This window comes from Crocodylus siamensis, chromosome 5 (genome assembly GCF_052110815.1).
Source record: "Crocodylus siamensis isolate JL-2025a chromosome 5, ASM5211081v1, whole genome shotgun sequence".
Classification (NCBI taxonomy): Eukaryota; Metazoa; Chordata; order Crocodylia; family Crocodylidae; genus Crocodylus; species Crocodylus siamensis.
Genome location: NC_143399.1, coordinates 27240410 through 27261515, shown reverse-complemented (window position 1 = coordinate 27261515; position 21106 = coordinate 27240410). Strand labels below are relative to the sequence as shown.

Sequence of the window (21106 nt, the reverse complement as noted above, 5' to 3'; positions counted from 1 at the left end):
TGTTTTTAATATGGTCCACTCCTTGGTGGGAGCCTTGTCCTTTTGTCTTAATGCATCTGTGATCCTATTAAATTTAATCCTCCATTTTGTTAAGTGAGAGTGACAGTTTTTCAAGTAGGCAGGTCCCAGCTTACTGAGGCTGTGCTACACAATGTAGTGGCAGGCAAAGACACCAGAATTAGTTCTAAAGTGGGATGCTGGGTTTTGCACCATCTTCAATTTCTGAATAGAATAAGACATTGGCAGGTAGAAATCATAACAATTATTAATGTAATAGCAGTAAAGATAATGTTACAAGGTCTGCACCAGACAGAACTGTCTGCAAACTTCTACTCAACTACAAACAAAAATAATCAGTCTTAGTTCATGTTGGCATTCAACAGCATTTGGGAATCTCTCTAGGCTCACCACTTTGCAAACAACAAACATCCTTCATCTAAGGCTTTGATATATATACTTCACCCGCACCATCTCTGTCTGACCAAGTTTGTGACTCAGCCTACTCATTTTCCACTCTACCCCATCCTCAGTCAGACCCCAGTGTACTAGGCGTTGTTCTCACACTGAAGACGCAACAAACCCTGCTTCCTAACAGTATCACAGACATCTTGTGTAGACAATGGCAAGGCTGGGCAAAACTGATCTTTGTGTGTCTCCAAAACTTTCTAGGATCAAACTTAGAGAAAACAAGGCTCTTGAGGGCAAACCATCCTGCTCCCCAGAGACTTGCGCAAGTCTGTTCCATCTTGTGGTCAGTGTCATGGTCGGCTGCTGATAGAACTAATTCTATACATTTAGACAATTAATCTTTATCCATAGCTAGGAGATAATCAACCATTGGATTAAATGTAGTCTTTGTGTGTTAGCCAGCTTGAATGAAAAATTTACAAGGGTTTAGGAGATAAGAAGCAACTTGACACTGTGAGAGTTGCCTTGCCACAACTTTTCAATAATCTTAAGCATAAAGGGGGGATTAAACAAAGACTTATAATTAGCCAGATTGTTAAATAATGGACTTTGTGAACAAAGGCCATATTGGTGCTGCAAGTCAGTAGCTAACTTCATTTAGAAAGGTGTTGACAGTCCCCATTAGCACTTGGTCTGGAATTCCCCCCCCCACTTTTCTCTTCAGCCACAAGTCCACAAGTTATGGAAACAAGTTCTCACAGTACATCCAGTTTCCAGTTCCGTGGATACCTCCCGAACATTAAAAATAAGATACCGTAGCATTTGTCTCAAGATGCTAGTCTGCTACCTTGTGGAAGTAGCATTTTTTTTCAAATCAGAGCAATTTTCTCTAGAAAAATAACAGTTCCTCATAATGGGAAAATCTTGATTAGGACATCGAGTAGCCGCAAAGCTAGCCAACCTGTCCCTCACCCCAAATAATCCAATTATTGAGTGTTTATGGATTTTCTGGAGGAGATGCAGTATAACACTCTGTAGAGGGCTTTTTGTGTTTCTCAATCAGTCAATTACAGCCCAAAACATTCACATTCAGAGCCTCTCTTTTGATTTTTTTTTTTTTTACAGAATTTCTGTAGGTAAGGTAGACAAGGTTCTTCGGGTAAATTTGCTGTCTTTTATTAGACCAACTCAAATAGTTGGAAAAACTCTTCTTGGCAAGCTTTTGGATACAAATACCCTTTGTCAGGCTGAGGAAACATCTGCAGTTGGTCTGTGCTCTTCCTGGATGCAATGAATAGTAAAGAATAGATATGCATGTGTACCAGCCTCTGAGTTCTTTTCAGGTATTTGCACCTGAAAGCTTGCAAACAAAAGAGTTTTTCCAACTATTTGAGTTAGTTTAATAAAAGATATCAGATTTACCCAAAGAACCTTGTCTGCCTATGTCCTTAGACCTACAACGTATACTGCTGTAGGCTAAGGTACAGAATGTAGCCAACAGTATCATAACTAGGTTAGGCAATTAAGGCATGAACCTCAGGCACTGGAATGGAGGTAGGGGGTTTTGAGGCATCAGCCAAGGATAATAGTGGCTGAAGTCCCCTATTCAACCTCCCTCCCCCGCCTCCTACTGTTGGAAATGTTTGCTGCAGCAGGGGCTGTCATCATGGTCAGGAGCAAAGGGGTTAACCCTCTACTCTGTCCCCATATCTCCTTTTTTTTTGCTGCCAAATTCAGGGTTTTAAATCAGTCCTCTGGATGAGAGTTTGTGGCAAATGCCTTGTTCAACCCCTAGCTGATGGGTGCACTGACCTCCCCTCCTTCCCCCCCCAAGAGTAGCATCTCCCATGGGTGGGGGGTGAGGTGGACAAAGGGACTCCTGCACAGTTATTCTACTGCTTGCCCCGGCAACCAATGTAGATGTTTCTGTGCATTTACAGAAGAGTCTAGTAATGATCTAGTCAACTTTTAGAATGATGTAACTTGTCATCAACAGAGGGTCTATCAGAGGAAGAGACCTCCTGTACTGTGAATCTACTGCCAGTTCTTTGATTCTATCATTCTCCCTAGACTGACTCATTCGAAGTGGTCCCCTGTTCAGGCTGGTGAAGTGCACTCCAACTGCAGATTTCACTCTGCAACAAAGAAAAAAATGGGATTGGAGACTGGGCAATTAGTAATAACCCAAATGCTACTTTGAAGCTTGTGACCAACTGCATCAGTTGAGCTGCTAGACACCAAGGATAATTCCATGAGTATCATGAACTATGAAAAATGATAATTGCTGGTGTTAAAGTCACTAACATTCTTAGTGCCTCCAGCAAAATCAAACATGTAGGATATTCCTGTTTTGACGCGGTTGTTTTGCTGTTCAGGCTAAATCCATAGCCCCAGTCTAGAAACATGATTGCCCAAAAACTTTTACATTATGGCCTGTAGTGTAGGAACAAAATAATCTGGAGGTTTTCCTTCCTTCCCATAGATAGGCTTCTTCCCATTCACACTCATGCAGGCCACCTGACTTCCAACTGATAATTGAGTAACACCCTTGTGACAACTACAGCTGTTACTTTCATGGAAAATTAATATTAGGCAAGTATTTAATGTGTTTTTAATGTAATTTAGCAGGTGAAAAAAGAAGAGAGCACGGTCTGACCAGCCAAGTCTCAGTGGATCTCAGTTTGGAAACCAATGCTTAGAGGCAGCCTCAGACAAAGAACCCTTCAACACTCTCAACCCTTTGGGGCTCCTGTCCCACACACTAAGCAAACAAGCAAACAAACCCCTGTTAAACTGTCACAGTGTGGTGTCACTTTCTGAAAAGCTTTGTGAGCCTGTGAAAGCTATAGGTAGTTAAGCTGCTGAAAAGGCTGCTTTCAGCAGCAGGTGCGAATGGGTTTAAGGCTTCAGTATTAAGCTGGCAGGTTGTGATGAAAGCTGTCATGATGGATACTGGAAAAAACCATATGTTTTGAATCAAGTTTAGTCAAGCTCTACTGGGTTATAATATTGCTGAGACTGAACAGTTGAGAAGATGACTTTAAAAGGGTCAAGAGCTAAAACAAAATGCATTTCACGTGCAATAGTCTGGGAGCAGTGAAAATGCTAATGTTGCTTCTCTAGCTTTGGGTGTAAGCCAAGCTTAGAGAGAGATCAGGAGAATGAAAGCTATGCAACCAGAGCTGCCGAGTCCTGTGAGAGGGCTGGAGGGAAGGAAAAAATAGCCATCTCCTCTGCTGCCGTACACAGAGGCCAGGTAAAAATTGACAGAGACAAGTGGGTTCCAGCCCCAGTTTAGGAGGCCTCCAGAAATGTCCAAAATCTCTGCCCTGTCACACTTTGCACTGGCCTGGCACAGGGAGACATACTGCACTCCTTGAAATGATGCAGACCTGGGTTGTGCCTCTGAAAGCTTTCATGGATCTGGATGGTCTCTGTTGGTCCCAGCAGGGCCTCTGGCTTAAAGTGATGCTGATGGTGGTGCCCTACCCTCTGCATCTCTTCTACCTGATCCTGTTCCATAGTAGGGAGTGTCATGGCCATGATGGTTCAGGTTTGTAAGAAGCAAGGTTTTGAGTTTTTTCCTTCTTGGGTCAGCTGTAAAGTTGAGAGACATGCTAGACAAACTTTCAGACACCAAGTACCATTCTTCAGGTCACTGTGCACAAAAGCTTGTCTGGCATTTCTCCCGACTTTATAGTCAGTCCAATAAAAGTTATACCTCCTCTTCACCCCTCCTAAAACCCTTGCTTGATTCTATTTATGCATTCAGCTACTCAGTGTGCCTGGGCCTAAGGTCATCTTCTGGGGTGAGCACATCTTTCTGCAACACACCTTTCCTACTTCCTTGAACCCTGACTTTCATTTATCATATGCTCCCCAAAAGCCTCTATCCTTTCCTCCATGCAGATGGTATTTCCCCCCTCTCATCAACAGGATTTGCAAGGCTACCTGTTTCCATCTCCATACTGTCTTTCAGCTGTCTCCATGTTTACTTGTGTATCCATTGCCTCTCCCATGGATTACTGTAGATTTCCCTTGCTTACTCTCCTAAGTGTCTCCTGAGCAAATAACTTGAACTGTGTCACATTGACTTTGGTTTCACTAACAAATACAGGATCATATCTCTTGCTTGTACCACTACCTTACCCTAAATCTGCCCTTTTGTTGTTCTCTTGTAGTTCTCTTCCCTTCCCCATAGGCTACAAACAGTGTGTGGATGTGTCCCAGCAAATGGTTGGCAGACACAGATGTGGCTCTGGGCTATAGTCCCACAGCATTGAGCCCCTGCTTCTCCCTGGACTTCAGGGTTCTTGATTCTTCTAGAAAACAGCTTGAGGTGCTTGGCCTAACCTGGGGAGTTCCCTTGTTCTGTAGCATGAAACATGTGCCTTGGAATAGTTTGCCCAGTGCAGATGGAGAGCACAGGCAGGCTGTGGGCAATCATGCCATAAGCAAACTGACAACCTCTACAATAAGGTGTAACAAACTGTTATTAGCAATTGTTATACAAACACTTTGGGGCATCTGGGGTGTAACAAGGGGCCAGGATGTTAGCTGCATTTTGTGCCACCATAAATTTTCCTAACACAAGGGTGACATCTGTTTGCAGCCACAGAGTGTTGTAGATCACTCATCAATCTCACTGTCCAGGACTTCTCAGATTCTCCCTACCATGTCCAGCATGAATCCGTCCGAGTGGATTCTCAGTAAATATTCTTATTCTTTCAAATCTTGTCCAGGACCCTGATCCTATACCATTAAAATGGCTTTTATCTTGATCAGTATAGGATCTAGCCCAAAGACCATAATACTTCTTTCCTGCTTTTGGCTAGTGTCTCCTTCCTGATACCAAGATTTATGCTATTCCCTGCATAACATAAGGGGGGAAGGCCCCTTTCATGCTGCCACTTTTGTCAAACTACAGATTTTTCATACGTTGAAATCCCATGGGTCTGATTTTTCAGAGCAGCTGTGCACAGGCTGACCACCCGTCCCAAAATGTGAATATCAAGTCCTGGTCCCAGGCTGAATGACTCTGGGACAGCATTTGTCTTGGATTTCCAATATCCTGCAGGGAGCTGGGTTTTCTATTCACCACAGAAAAAATGCAGGAAACAATGGGTTTCTCTTTGCAGGCTGGCAGTTCCAGGCTGCAAGGGGTTGCTGGGGGGAGCAGGACGCAGGGGCACTATGTGTATGTGTGTGTGCACACATGCACATGGCCAGGAATACAGCCAGACAGTGGTGGAGAGAAGTTCCCCCAGCTGCCTACAGGCAAGTGTATAGTGGGAAGTGGGCAAAGGGGGAGCAGGAGAGGCAGATTGAGGCCCCCACAGTGGGGGAGGGAGTGGGGCTAAGGTTGGGGCCGCTGCCCAAGTGGAGTGATGGATGGGGCCCAGGGCCAGGGCGGAAGTGTGTGGCTGTGAGGCTGGCCAGGGAGCAGTGTGGAGCCATGGGTGGCTTGTCCGCAGGGGGGGCTGGGTCCCCATTGCTGCATGGACTCCCAGGGAGGGGAGCATGGGGGGGGAACATGCCCCCTAGATTTGTGCATGAGACAGGGACATGGGTGGATGCAGGCTGCCTGTTGTGGGCTTAAGCCTCCCTACCCTCCTGCCCTCCCCCTAGGATCCCCATGCCACCATAGCAAGGTGCCCCCTGCCTTTCCATTTTGAAAAGAAGCTCACCCTAGCTGAGCACCCCAAGTGATCATGGGCTTCTGAAAGTTGGGACACATCTGTTCGAAAGCAGGACCTGACTGTACAAGCATACCTGGCAAGTATAGTTTTGCCTTGACTGTGATGTATTATGTAAAGTAGAAAATGTTTGCAGGATCATACCTATGAATTATCCTGTTTCCACAGACTTCAGATAAACTCAACAAAAATCCATGGTGACAGGCCTCTATTTATTTATCATATTTTCTGGCATACCATGTGCCCCCAAATAAAACATGTTCCTTGTTTTTGGAAGGCAGAAAACAAGATTTTTGCAGAGACATGGCCAGCTGTGTGACATAGGGTAAGTCCTCCTCGAAACAGCGCCAGGAAGTGTGGCATCTCAGGAGACGGTCTGCATGTGGCAGCAGGAACTTCCTGGTATGGCAGAACAGCAACAAGTCTGGTCCCAGTCCCTTGCAAGGGTACTAGCAAAACTGTTACTACTTTTCTCTAAATTATTCTTTGTCTACATTCCTGTACATAATAGTGCTTCATACCACAAGCTTCATTAAGCCACTACATCCTGCATGAAGTAGCTTCTTCATTCTTCTCCTGCTCAATGGCTCTTCAGCTAAAACCTACTGTCTCAAAAGTGAATGTGAGAGGGTTAATGCTGTACACTGCCTCTGCTGTTTGCAGCCCCAGGGAGAAGCAGCAACCATCTAGGTGGTCATTACACTGCAGTGTCTGCTTGCTCTATTCCACCCTGTTTCTATTCTAGAAAAGAAAAATCAGCTTCCTCACTTAGTATACACACCCCAATTTTGGAGGGCTGATTTTTGGGGGGAAAGCCTGGGAGGTATGGAAGTATTTTTAAAACAAATGCTCTTTCTGTACATTTTCTGAATTTTATGGCATCACAGGCACAGTTGCATTTCTAGAACATTTTGTAAAACAGCAGAAAATATAGTGCTACAAAAAAGTTTCAAAGGTCATGAATTTTGGGAGAAGATACTGGGAACTACATATGTCATAGAAGATAATGTGATTAATACAGACATGCAATTCAGGTAATCTTAAAGAGGTATTTGAAATTTGTAATTGGAAGAAAAAAAGACAGATTATCAGATGTATACAAAAGCCACATGTTTTCTAATTAACTAGTACAGTTATGGAAAAAATCCTTCTTAAGTTGTCCCCAAAGGAGTTTCATAGTTTAAACTAGTAATTACAATTAAAACATCAAGTAAAATAATATTAAAATGAACTACTTATTATTTTTATAAAAGCTGTGATTTTTTTTTCTCAGAGTGAAAAAAACTCAAAAAATCCAAAAAGTCTAATTAACTGGCAAACTGTAATGTTTATCAACAGCAGAAATGATTTCAACATGGAGTACAGGTCATCTTGGAGTCATTAGAAATCAAAGTTAAAATAATTAGGGAAATAGTAATAGACTATATATTTATTTATATTTATAATTAAAATTTTAAGCTGTGTATTTCAAGATTTTCTTACCTACTCTAGGTTATTGGGATTTGGTATTTAACATTGCATTAGTGCTGTGCACTGGAAATTAAAAGGCTAAAGTAGTCTGCATGACCTTTAATAAAATCTTAATATCTAATCCTACTCCCTGATAAGTCAGGTATATTACTCCATGTTTAGTAATTTGCAGCTCCTCTTACAGACCGTGATACAGCAGTAAAGCTGGTGGCAGAGAACAGCTTTGTATTTTTAGTCCTGGGGCCTGATTCTGCAAACAGTTGTTACCAGATCTGAGAGAGGAACTTGCTTTAGTGGGACTGCTCAGCTGAGAGTGGCATTACATTTAGTAACATCAAAAAGGTTTGCAAGATGAGGCTGTTAGGTACTGCCACTCAACTTTAAAACATCCTTGTCTGCCTTGTGGTTGATTTCACAAGTGAGGCAGTGATATATGCCCACATATTTGAGGGCAGGTGAAAAGAACAGAGATCTATTTTCCAAACAATGTGCGAAAATTTATGTACTTTCCCCCTACAGCAGTACCTGTGTTCAGGCTGGCTCTAAAGGGATTAAATAACCCTAATCAGCTGTCCACAGTATGTATGCTGGAAGCACAAATAATAGTGGGGGACAGTTGCATAGAGGATTATGACTATATGATGAACCATATGATTATGATCTACCAGGCCCCCACTAAGCTGCGCCCCTCCAGGGTTTGACATTGAGAATCTCCAGAGTGTGAATTCCCTAGGTTTGAATGAACAGAAAACAGCTTTGAATGGGTGCTTTTTGTATACATGAAAGAGGTGGCCTCTAGTGGCACCAAGACTGGTCTTGCAGCTGCATCTTTGTGGATGAACCCTTGTATCTGGTAGGGTTCCACTGAAGTCATGAAGATGTGGCTGCAGGATGACGGCGTGTGCGATGGGGGCGGGGGGGGGGGGAGGGTGAAGGAAGGGTATGGTGGACAATGTTCAAAATGTAACCCAGGGCTCATTGTCAGAATTGTTTTGGGCCAGGATGGAGTTACGTGCTCAGTAAAATCACTTGCTCTCTGATTTGCTATTTGATTTCAGCAACAGCTTGTACAGCAGTGAATTTTATTTGATGTGTCTAAAAAAATATTTTGCTTCCTGTGTTTTTATATATACAACGATTGTACATTGTATTTAAATACAAGTGTTTCTCATATACATCTTATGCTCCAATGACTTGCTTTACCTTATAAAGAAGATTACAGTCCCATTGATTGGTTTTTGCAGTGCAATAATTTCCTTTTTTCTGTGTTGCTGATATGATCATCTTTCTCCTTCTCTGTCAATAACATTATAACCTTAATCTTCTTACATCAACCAGAATTTTATTCTGGTGCTGTAATGATAAACAGTCAACTCCAGCTGTTTCCATTATTACATCTTATTTAATATCCTTTAGTCTAAAATACACTATTGTTTTGATTTCATTTCATTGTATATTGTAAAGAAATACATAGTGCAATTAATTAAAATAGTTATATTCCTGCCCCAGAGGTCTGGCACTGTTTATAAATTACTCAGCGTATGCTGCCACCATTCATGAGTTTGGCAGAATCGTTTGACTGAAATATGGCTCAATTAATCTCTCTTTCTTCATTATTTATATGTAATAATTAATTAATTCATTTTAAAATTTTACTCACCAAGATAGTCACATTGAGTATAACATCTTCCAGTGAGTCCTGGGGCAGCAATCTTAGCTGGAATGCTAATCAATCACACAGTCGCACAGTAATCCTCCTGCTGATACAATGCGCTGTGTATAACATAAGGTGCAGAACGACACCCTTGCATTACAAGTACGTTTGCACATTTTAGAGCCAGAGAAGTTCAAGAGGTTTTCAAAAATACCTTGACTGGTTTAACTCTTCCTTTCTTTGGGACTACTCACGTTGAACTGCTGAGCTGAAAAATGCCCCCCGTCATAAACTATAATGGGTCTTTAACGGTTAGGGAAAGAGATGAAATAATCAAGATTTTCATGGACTGCAATGGCCTAGCTATACATCTCAGTGGATCTTGCAATGCTGTGCCAGTAGCTACCTTTTCATAGCCTCATAAATAATCTCTGTTGTCCTCCAAGTGGTGTTCCACAGAACACTTGTTCCAAAATTTTCAAACTCAGGTGATTAATTTTGACCCCCAAACCATAGTGCAGCAACTAAATAAGAGAGACCTGGTTTTTAGAGGTGCTGAGCACTCATTATGCCAGTGTAGCTTGTGAGATCTGTGGATGCTTAGCACACGTATCAAGCAAGTCATGTATTTATCTGGGTGGATGCCTATAAGTTTGGGCACTTTATTTTAGGTTCCTGCTTTTGAAAATCTTGTATTTTGCATATTAGACTAATTAACATGCAAAAAAAAAGAAGATAAAAAAAATCTTTACACTGCTCTAATACAAATGAACCTATTTGCACCTTAAGAATTAATCTCTTTCATTTAGATTATTTGCCCCAAGTGAGAAATAGCCTGAAGGTTATTTGTCCCTATTTGTGTACCACATGGAATTGGTTATAAACATTATTACTGCAGTACTACATAGCCCAGGTGGAAAGGACAGGGATTATTGTTAAACATTTTTATAGCACAACAGATGTACATGCAAACAGTCTAGCACAGAGGAGACAAAACACAGGACAACAGTTCAGAAAAACAAGGATGTAGAGGTATCACTGGTGAGCATCAGAGCAAAGGATGGATTTTTGGAGGAAGTTGTTTTGGATGAGAGGCCTTAGTGGACAAGAGGTGAGAAAATTTACCAAGTGTATTAGGTTGTGGGAAGAAAGGTTTAAAATCTATTCCATATGATGTGTGTTAGTGTTAAGATTCCTTAAATAATCTGGAGTATATGATAACTGGAGCAATTTGTGTGACATGCTATGTGTCCTATCACTTAAAAAAAAAAAAGTCTCATATTTACTATGTTTGCTGCATGTTTCTCTTTGTTTTCTAGCTTAAATTCATAAGTAGCAAAGTAACACTTCTTTTTAAGTACCATAAAAGTACCCCTTTCTCTCTCTTCACTTCGACTCACAAAATACATTTATACTTTTTCTATAGTTATAAATCACGCATGGGTAGCTGAAATATGGATCACTTTGAGAAAGTAGTCTACAGTGCCTCAGGCTTCTGGCTAACAAAGGATCCAGGGACAAAAGCAGCTAACTATTTCATATCACTGGGCATTTAAAAGCAAAAAGTATTGTGTATTCCTTAAATAGTCAGCTCAATTTTCAAAGCATATCATTTTAGAAAGCTAAATGTTACTTAAAACAAGAAGGTTGAGAATTAGCAGTTTAATTAGTCTACTAATTTTTATTTGCCATAGCTGGTTATTTGATATTGAATAAATTAAAAAACAAAGGTCCAGATTTCTAGCATACAGAAATTGTATCAGTACTACATTTTCACCAAGAGAGAGCAACATAAGCACATTGTACAAACTTAATAGCAAGTAGCCATTTTAAAATATAAGCAAGAACATATTGTCCTCTGGTTTAGAGTCTTTTATTTTACCTGCCTCTGAATTTGATGGATGTGGTGCAATTATTAGTTAGGTTTATGGCTATTGATGATGTATGTTTTATGGATCATATTTTTGTCTTTCAGATGTTTATGTACAATATGTTTCCTCATTCATTACGATTTCATTTAGGATACATGTTTATGTGTTTGCTGAAATGCTGCTGCTGTTCTCACTGTCAAAAACTTCTTTCAGCAAGAGGTGTTCTATTAATGGATTTTCTTCAGCTAATGTAATTACAATGAAACTGAAGAATTTCAAGTGTCTAAGCTCATTTGGAATTAAACCAGGTAAATTTCCCCAGGATGGATTAAACTAATGGTCCTTTAAATCTAGGAATATTTGGGGGGAGTTTTCCTAGAATGAAATAGATTAATTGTAACCCTATAAGGGTGCTGTTACAGGTCATCTTTAAAACATTTTTAATCTATGGAATGTTACGCCATTATAAAGTTAGAGCAGTTTCAGGGCATTCATGGGTTAAGGCGTAATGCCATCTCAGACCTGCATAACTGTGACCTGATACTGGAAGACCTGATGAGTAGGGGCATGAGCAGGAGCCAGGACTCTACCCCTCCTCCTGAGGAGTGTGAAGGGGGGGTGGGCAGACAGGGAGACATATAGGTCAGAGGTGGAGAAATCACTATGGGCTGTGGCTTCCCTTACTCCACAGAAGCCAGTTGGAGCTGCAAGTGGGAGAGGAAAAGTCTTGGAAAAAAAAAAGAAGTGAACAGGTGGGTGGAGAAGTAAAGAGAAAGGAGTGAAGAAAAAAAAGAACAAGGACCAAAACTTATACTTGTTTCACTGAATTGGGATTGGGGGGGGTGGGGGTTGGGTTAGTATTTACACTGGCGCAGATTTGAGACCCAGCAGGCTCACTGCATGCATGCTACATCAGGGCAGAGCTCATTCTCTTCACAGACATAGGTAGCAGGATTGCTGTTGCTATTTGGATAGGAGTGCTAGAGTAAGCAGGAAAATGAGGGGGGTGCTCAGGATGTACTGTGGCTGGAAGGAGGTGATGGGTTGTGGCCAGCACCATCCCTCTGGGCAGTGGATTTCAGGAGTGTTGAACATTTGCAACAGAGAAAAGGAGTAGGAAGGGCTGGAGGAAATGGTGCATCCTGGGATGCTGGAGGAATGAAAACAAAGTGTTTCAGCTCCATGGAGCAGATTAACGGTACCCTGGAATGACCTGGGTAAAATGGTTCAAAGATAATCCTCATCGGACATGGGATAAGTTTAAAACATTTGAAGAGTAGTTAGCTTGGATTGACACCCTTTAATGGGTGAATGCTCCCATCCTAAGTGCCTATATGCTGGTTTAAATGTAACCTGTAATACCACCCTTAGAAATAAAAATGAAGAGATTGGGTGCATGTACACGCGCACCTTACTGTGGAGCTGATTAATTAGTAAAGCTTCCACAGTAAAGGGTTACATGTGCAGCCATATTAAATGGGCACAGTAAATGAATTAACTCAGATAATTCAGGTTATACTTGTCAGATAATACTTGTCCTGCATGGTACTATCCAACATGTGCTGAAACACATGTGTAGACAGTGACTAGGGCTGGCTGGGGCATGAGGGTGCTACAGTGTGGGGGGCTGCCTGCTGGATAGCCCCGCACTGTAACACCCTTGTGCCCCAACCACCCTGTCCACAACATGTTGAGCTGGGGTGGAGCAGCCCTGGGATGGTAGGCTGACTCCCCAGGACTTCTGCCAGCTGGGGCTGCTCCACCCCAGCTCAAAGTGCTGTGGTCCTGGGTGCACATGTAAATACTGCACTCAGAAGTAATAAACTATAGCACAAATTGCACAGGAGTTTATTGCTATGTGCTAATTGCATGTGTAGGTGCACTCACTGTGTTTTATGTTGCATTCAACTTTATTCTGTTAAATACCCATATTACATCCAAAGACGATAAACACACTCATGTCATATAAGGGCACATATTCACCTATGACAAGGTCAGTTTCTTTAACCATCTTCTCAACTAAAATATTTAATGTGTTTAATTTTGTCCAACATTTGATTTTGTAAAGGCAAACCTTTTGTTAAAACTGAGACCAGAGGAAAGGTTTCCAAAATGTAAAAATTAAAACCAAACTCTAACGTACAGAGTTGTTTTCAAACAATAACCCCCCCCTGTAGTGTTTGAGATGTCAACAATTCACCTCTAAGAACCTGACGGCAGAACTGTTTCTGCTGGAATTCATTGTACAGTACTAGATTTCAAACAATGTGTATTCAAAGGTGTTAATAGTAATACAGCTCAGCAGATATCTCTGTTTAGAACACATGGGGAACTCTCTTCCCCCTACATGCTTGGTATTATTGGTCATACTATGGAGGGAAGGTGTGAGATTGGTGTGTTACTGTGTCCTGCAGCTCTCAGTTAAGAGAAGTCCCCTTCAGAGAAGCCCTTAGGTTATTGTGCTCTGGTGTGTTGGCAGAGTGAGTAAGCCAGACATTTCGCATCCCTGAGGCATTAGTTCAAGCCCTGATGAGGACTTGTGGTGATGGCTGCCTCCCACTGACCCAGCTGTAAAAAAGTTCTTGTCATTCGGGATTGGAAGTGAAAGGTGGCTGGATGTGATGTTAGCTATATCACACCCCTATGTACTGTTAGATACAGAAATCGGTGCACCATTTCCATGCTAGCCTGATCTGCTGTTTGGTTTAAGTGGAATTTTGTCTTGAGTTAGGCTGTTTTGTAGGCCAAGTAGACTGAAGCTGGGTTGGAGCAGTAGGAATACTGCTTTCCTGATGGAGGGAGAGGAGCATAATTTTCTTACTTTTAAAACAGAGAAGGGTGTAGTGGCAATGTGTAGGGCATGCATGGGGGTGCATGTGCACTCCCTGACAGGCTGTGCTCCCCACTTAGGTGACAGGAAGAGGGGGCAGGTGGGAGTGCTGGTGCCCCCCCGAGAGTGCCAGCTGGGGAGTAGGAGTGCTGGATGAAGCACCGTGGCCACTTCCAGGAGTGCTGGGTCGGCAAGATTGGCCACGGGGAATCCCTCCCCCTGGTCAGTGAGATTGGCCTCAGGGGGACCTCCCCCCAATTTGCTGACTGGTTGCTGGGGGGGCATGTGCCCTCCCCCCGGTGACACCAGTTGTCCATGGAAGGGTGAATTGTTTCTTCTCCCTCCTACCCTCTTTTACCCACTTTAATTCATGGGATACTCTAAACAGTAACAGGACTGGGGCTAATGTGGACCCAGATCCTTTTGTGGGCTTTGTGTTGTTGAACCCAGTTGAAGCTGAATACTATAGAATATCTACCTGAAGGGGGGTTTGAAAGAGAATGGACCTAGACTTTTCTCAGTGGTGGCAGATGACAGAGCAAGGAGCAATGGTCTCAAGTTGCAGCAAGGGAAGTTTAGGTTAGATATTCGGAAAAATTCTCTCACTAGGAGGGTAGTAAAACACTGGTACAGGTTACCCAGAGAGGTGGTGCACTCTCCTTCTTGGAGGTTTTTAAGACCTGACTAGACAAAGCTTTTCCTGGGATGATATAGTTGGGGATGGTCCTGCCTTGAGCAGGGGGTTGGACCAAAGGGTGAATGTGTGTTCTGTTCACTACTGATCTAAACTATGCCACTTACAGAAAACCGTGCAGCTTAAATCAATTTCACCTCAGGCTTTTTGAATATCCTTCCCTAGCCGAAGTGTGAATAGGCATGTCTTCTATACAGCACTGGGAGCATATGTGCTGTTGTGCACTGATTATTGCCAAATAGGATGGGTATTTGACCACTGGAACACCTCTTCTACTCTGAAGGCTGTAATATGGACTATATCCCAACTGTACAAGGCAGGGAAAATAGAGAGGCATCCATCCTTCACAGTTCCTGAGCAAGTCCCATGGGCATATGAGCTTACTAGAGCTTCTCTGGAGACCATCTTATAGCATTAGATACATTAAAAGCCATCTGAAGGACAGAGCATAACATGTCTGCAAGATGCTCAGGTCTCACTCTGTGGATCAGGCCCAAATATAAGACAGAATGAAGGGAGACCACAGAGCAGAAAACATTAAAGGATATGGGAAGACTTTCTGTAGTACAGATCTCATCAGCTATATGTGTCACTATTTGAGATGCAAATGATTCACAGCAAAAGTAGTGAAACCTCATATATGTATGGGAGCGGGGATTTAAATCTAAAAAGTGGGGTATCTGTTGTAATGATTTAAAATTGAAAAATGTAGCTAGAAGCAATGCAGAGAACTATGGTGTTGTAATGGTTAAAACCTCTGGGAGTTTATACATGTGCTCCAGGAGGCAGGGTCTGCTTTAATTAAAGCGGCTTCAAGAGAAGCTCTAATTAAAGCACCCAGAGTGTCTTGTGTATCAGTGTCTCCAGGCTTAAAAATGGTGGCAGTGTTGTTTTAACTAATCTGACCTCACTGCCATTTTTCAGTGCAGGGATGCTGATACACAAGATGCTGGAGCCTGCTGGAGTGCAGTAATTACCATGCTCCAGCAGACTCGATTAATCAAGTCTGCTCCAATGTGCTGTGATTACAGTGCGCCGAAGCAGCCTCACTGCTCATGCGTAGGTGCCCTCTGATTCAAAGGCCTGTAGGAGCCAGGTAACTGCTTGGGAATGGGATTATTGGAGCAGGACCATATACATTCCCAGAGACTGTATGACTCTATTTGTTTTGTATTTTTTTAAAAAGAAAAGATCTTCGGTCAGAGCTGGGTATTCTAGGAAATTTCTTTGAAGGAAAAAAGGGGCTGCTTTTATGGCTGTTCACTGTACAAATGAGAGGAGTTTTTGGCTCTGGAGACTTAAGCAAAAATACAGCAAGTAAATTTGGCTCTGTCTGGGGCTTTGAGTGGTGTTGAGCTTGTGTTTGTTTTTTCTGGTGTGCCTGGTAGAGTAAGCAGTTTTTCACTGGAGACCTCCATATTCATGGAGCGATTCTGTATGGGCCATATGCAGCGTGTCCCTGCAGAGTTACTAAGACATCTCTTTACTAGCCACTTCTAGCTATAGGCTGATCCTGTTTTTCCACTAGCACTGCAGATGTCTGTAACAGCAGCCTAAGCTCTAAAAAAAGGGGTAGTATGTAAAGGTAAGACAAAAAGCAGGAAAGGTTTGTTTATTTTTGCCCAGAAAGCTTGAAATGCAGAATGCCTGGAAACTATTCATTTGCATTTTCAAAGATATCAGGAAGTATTCCTTTTACAGAAATGTTTAAAGTAATAAGCGCGTTGAAAAAAGCACATGGCTACTTTGTACTTCAGGCTTAGACCTTCAAGCTGAGAGTGGGGATAGACCTCCCTTCCCCCTGTTCCAAAAGCATGGGCTTGTACAGGATCAGCTCTGTTACTTCTCGATGCTTCGGGGTCAGTGACACATACTTGAGCAGTTCTGATTCCACCAAGCAAATGAGTGACGGCGCAGATACATTCTAATGAAGAAAAATAATGAGAAAATAGGGAGCTTTTCCCAGAAAATGTACATGAAATGTTTGAGAAATGAAAACTGTCAAAATTTCTCATTGCAATTTCAGATTCCAGCAAACTGGAAAATGGAAATTCTTTTGCTGAAAATGGGGAACTACCAACCCAAAATGTGCCATTCAAAAATGCCACTGGCACACTTCACTTCATAATGGTCTTGGTCTCGGGCAGGGCTTCTCCTATGATGCACCAAAATAGGAATCCAATGGCAAGTTGGTTTAAGATTTCAGGAGACACCATCATAAGGCATTTATGAACCTTTTTCTGTTTGGTTTCTTTGACTGAGCTGAAATTTTACATGCAAAGTATTTTTTATGAAAAATGGTGTTTTGTCAGGAACCCAATTTTCTCTGACGAACAGTTCTGAGGGAAACTTTTTGAGCAACACAAATTATAATATATACATATATTAGGAAGAGCTGTAACTTCTATCTTAGGATCTTAGCTACATGAATAAATTCATCAATATATCGTGTATTCATGTATCCAAAGGCAGTATCTGGCTCTTAATATTATTTTCAGCTTGATGTATTGGTAAAACTTCTGTCCAAATAAGGCAGTTCTTTTCTACCCTTCCCCAGTGGCACTCACTGTCTTGTCATTGTATATTTAACGATTATATATTCAAAGATATATATTCAAAGATTACAGATTAGAAGTCTGTAAGTACTTCAAAAGTCTAGTTCATATATTAACTTCTCTCATTGTGACAGAAACCCTCCAGCAGTGGCTCCAAGGCTGGTTTGCAGGAGCCCCGTGGCATGCAGGGCATGGCCAGTGTCCTGGCCCTTCTTCTAGTAGAGCTGAAGTGGCATAGTTAAACTGCTCATTCAACTACACAATTGTTCCAATGAAAGATATCAGAAAAAAGTCTCCTGCTTCCCTGACCTTCTTGTAAGATAAGTTAACAGGCCTGGGACATCTAAAATTCAGGCAGCTACTGACTTGGCGTTTGGGCAGGGAAAATTGCCTATGTCTCTTCCTCATTGCTGTATAGGTGATGGGTCACTGCTCTGCATCACTATGAAAATGTGTATCTGTAATTAGTTGTGGAAACCTTGGCACTGGGGAGTTACTGCTGAGAAGACACAGAAAGGGTTGAACTGAGGAATCCAAGACCTGGTTTATGTACGTTCCTGTCTAAAACAAAATGGTGTATTTTGCCACCTAGAACAGTCCCACAAACATCCAGGATCCTGCAATAAGGGTAAGAGGACTACTGAACACAATATAGCCATGACACTTATATGCCCTGAAGATCAAAATGACCGGTTAGAACTCAGGGGAGGCATTTAAATCCACTGCTTTGCCCTAACAATCGACTGCAGATGATGGGTTCAGACAGACATTTGCTTCTCATGATTATTTTAATAAAGCTGCAGCTTTTCAGCAACATCTGATGTGAATTCTATGATTTGTCTTTGCTCTGCCATGCCCTTAGCAACAGAACAGGAATGATCTTACAACAAAACATCCCCTTTACATTAAACGTAGAGATGTTACCATGAATGGACAAAGCATGGGCGCAGTTGGAGTATGTTAGATTCTGTTCCTGACATAACTTAATCTTTTGCTCTGTACCGAAAGATTTCTTAGGATTAACGGTCATGTAAAATGTTTCAAGCATATTACTGAAATATAATGTGAATTACCATTTCATATTTCATCTTAGCTCTTTATACTCTGTTGGTGATCCCCAGCTCTATAAATTATAGCTATATTGGTCCAGCCCACAACCCCTGATGCCTGTGCACAATCTGTTTCCTGAACAGTAAGAGCATTTGTGTTCTACTAATCCATATTCAGATCACTGTTTGCTTTCTAGTCATGACATTGAACATAACTTGTTTCCAGGGCTAGAGAAATTAATCTATCTGTATTTATCATGAAAACATACTGAAAACAGCTGAATTACCGTCTTACTTGGTATGCTTTAGTTTTAAAAACTATTTAAAAATACTCCATGGTGGGGGGCTGCAACCATAGAAAACAGCAGGGGAGTTTTCTTACATAATGATCTGACAGATGTGTCATGGTATCTAATCCCTTAAGCCCCCAAAGCCCTTTGATAGAGGATGTTTTAAAAGGCCAGATTGGGAAGCATGCTGCTCCTTTTTTGAGCCTTTGCCATCAATGCCAATACCACATTCAGTCACTTTATTTTTCTAAACCAGGATACATGCTAACTTGACACCTACAGAAAATATTTAGAGCAGGAACAGAGAATAAAATATACAACTAAACAATAATTACTGCCAAGTAAAAATAAACCCACTTTAGATCCAGATCTGCTTATTTAAATTGCTCTGCCAACCTTGCTCCTTCTGTGATTCCCTCAAGAAATAAATCAATATTAATTACACACACAAAATGACCGTCAGACTTACAATTGAACCATCAAGATATTCACATCCCTAAACTGCACCTCCATGTAATCATATTACTGTAACCCTTGTACTTTCTCATCTCAGACCTCTCCTACTCCTCCAGCGTGTCATGTCTAAAATTATACTCTTCTATTTGTAAAGCACGTTTTAAAACTAATCCAAAAATCAAAGAAAAAGTTTTCCCCTTCTTTCTAATTCATTGTAATATGTTTCAGTACAATTACTAGCTTAATAATCCAAATGTCATGGGCGACATAAAAACAGATGATCAAGGTTTCAGTTAATCACATTAAAAGTTCCCTTGATTATTAGATGTCACAACACACAACCTTATTTCAGGTAGCAGGAAATTTGGGATAATTGAGGTTTGGATAATTAAGACCTTACTTCGTGCATAGCTATTCTGTGTTCTATATACATTTTTATTCTATTATGTAACATCATATGCAGTTGAATCTGAGGTTAATTCTTAACTTGAAACTAGTGAAGGATTAGAAAAAAGAGCTGGCTTGTTTGGGGTTTTTAGACTACTGTGAGTATTGCATTTTTTTAAGGACTAGTTAGTAAGAAGCTCTAAAAATGTAAATCGTGAACTGGCTTACTAAGCCCTGGATAGTCTTTTCAAAATCATTAATTTTTATTTTATCTAATGTAATTTTCTTATTTTTAATTAAGCTTTTTTTTAGAACTTGTTGTTTTAAAAGTGAATAGTTACTGGTATATCACTTAAAGAGATTAAAAATATTTGAAGTAACTCTCCTGATCTCAGGAACTAATCATTGCTTCTTAAATGATATAAAACATGCTTTCCTTTTTGAATGGATGTAGTAATTGACCTTGGTTGTTAAGTTTTCTCTAGCTTTAAGAACCAGCATTTTTTCAACAGACTAATCCTGTAATGTAGTGATTTTTTTTAGTAAGGATTTCTTGATAATTCTTAATTCTGTGCCGGCTAAAATTCTTTATGTAACCAGCTGTCTACACATAAAATACGAGATAATAAACAAAGGAGGGCAGACAAGAAACGAACTAAGATTAGGTACAAAGGCTTTTAGACTAAAATGGTTTGAATAATCTAGCAAATGGATAACACAGGTCAACCCAGTAAACCTATATTATTCAGATATCATTGTTCAGTTTTGGGCATGGGCTTTTCTTTGTAGATGATAATATTAAGTAGAGGTGTCCATCAAGTTTCTTGGGCATCCATGTTGCTAGCTTGTATGGCACCTGTCCCCTCATATGGAATAACAGTTTCCAAACCTAACTTTTCCCCATTCAGACTCTTGTACTTCTTGACTTCTGCCAAGAAGCTCTGATACCCGTACTCACTTTCACCGTACACCTATGAATCTGTTCAAAGGTTTGGTGTGACTTTCTGTGGAGCAGGGAACAATTCAACTTGAATAACAGAACCAGGATCTGCCCCATGATTAATATTTTTATAGTTCTGAAAGGGTCTTCTCATGGGGACAAATCCTATATTTAGTAAAATGTGTTTGGGCAGAGAACGACTGTGAAATCACAGTGTTACTATATTCCTAAAGGTGGCTGAAAATGATCAAGCTCCTCCATACCCTTAGAGTTACAGTGAGTTGGTAGGTGGTACACTCCTTAGCAGGTGAGAATGAACTACCCCTTCAAATACACACACATGTATACAAAGTATATTTGGAGCTTGGGGCAAGGTCTGAGTACTGCAGTCAGTACAGGGTTAGCAGATCCCTACCTGGACATGGCTGCTCAGGGCAAAGAATAAAAGGATCTCATCCTAAAGTAGCTAAGGCATCAGGGATACTTTGTCTTTCCTGGGCTGGTTAAAGCAAGGAAGGAAAGCCTATTTCAGTTGATTAGAGTTTTGTTTTATTGTCATACGGATAATAAAATAAACACTGAGTAAAAGATTCTTTAAAAACTACGGGCTTGTCTGCTCCTGAAAACTGACTGGAACACCTATTACAGACACTGTAATCCAGAATAGAAGTGATTTTATTGCATTTATTTGTGCTTTGGAAGCAGACTAATTATTTTGGAATAAAATAACTTTTATTCTAGGATAGAACATCCATGCAGGGACTTAATTAAGAAATAGCAGTGGACCATCTTATTCCACAAGAACT

The 21106-nt window shown here is 41.1% G+C and overlaps 1 long non-coding RNA gene across 1 annotated transcript in view; it reads left to right on the top strand.

The window, feature by feature from the left end:
- The first annotated feature begins 10220 nt into the window (after positions 1 to 10220).
- The window catches only part of LOC149863621 (uncharacterized), a 729305-nt gene continuing 718419 nt past the window's right edge, over positions 10221 to 21106 (top strand). Inside the window, exon 1 of the long non-coding RNA XR_016442472.1 lies at positions 10221 to 10339. This is a non-coding gene — a long non-coding RNA (uncharacterized LOC149863621). The remainder of the gene's footprint in view (positions 10340 to 21106) is intronic.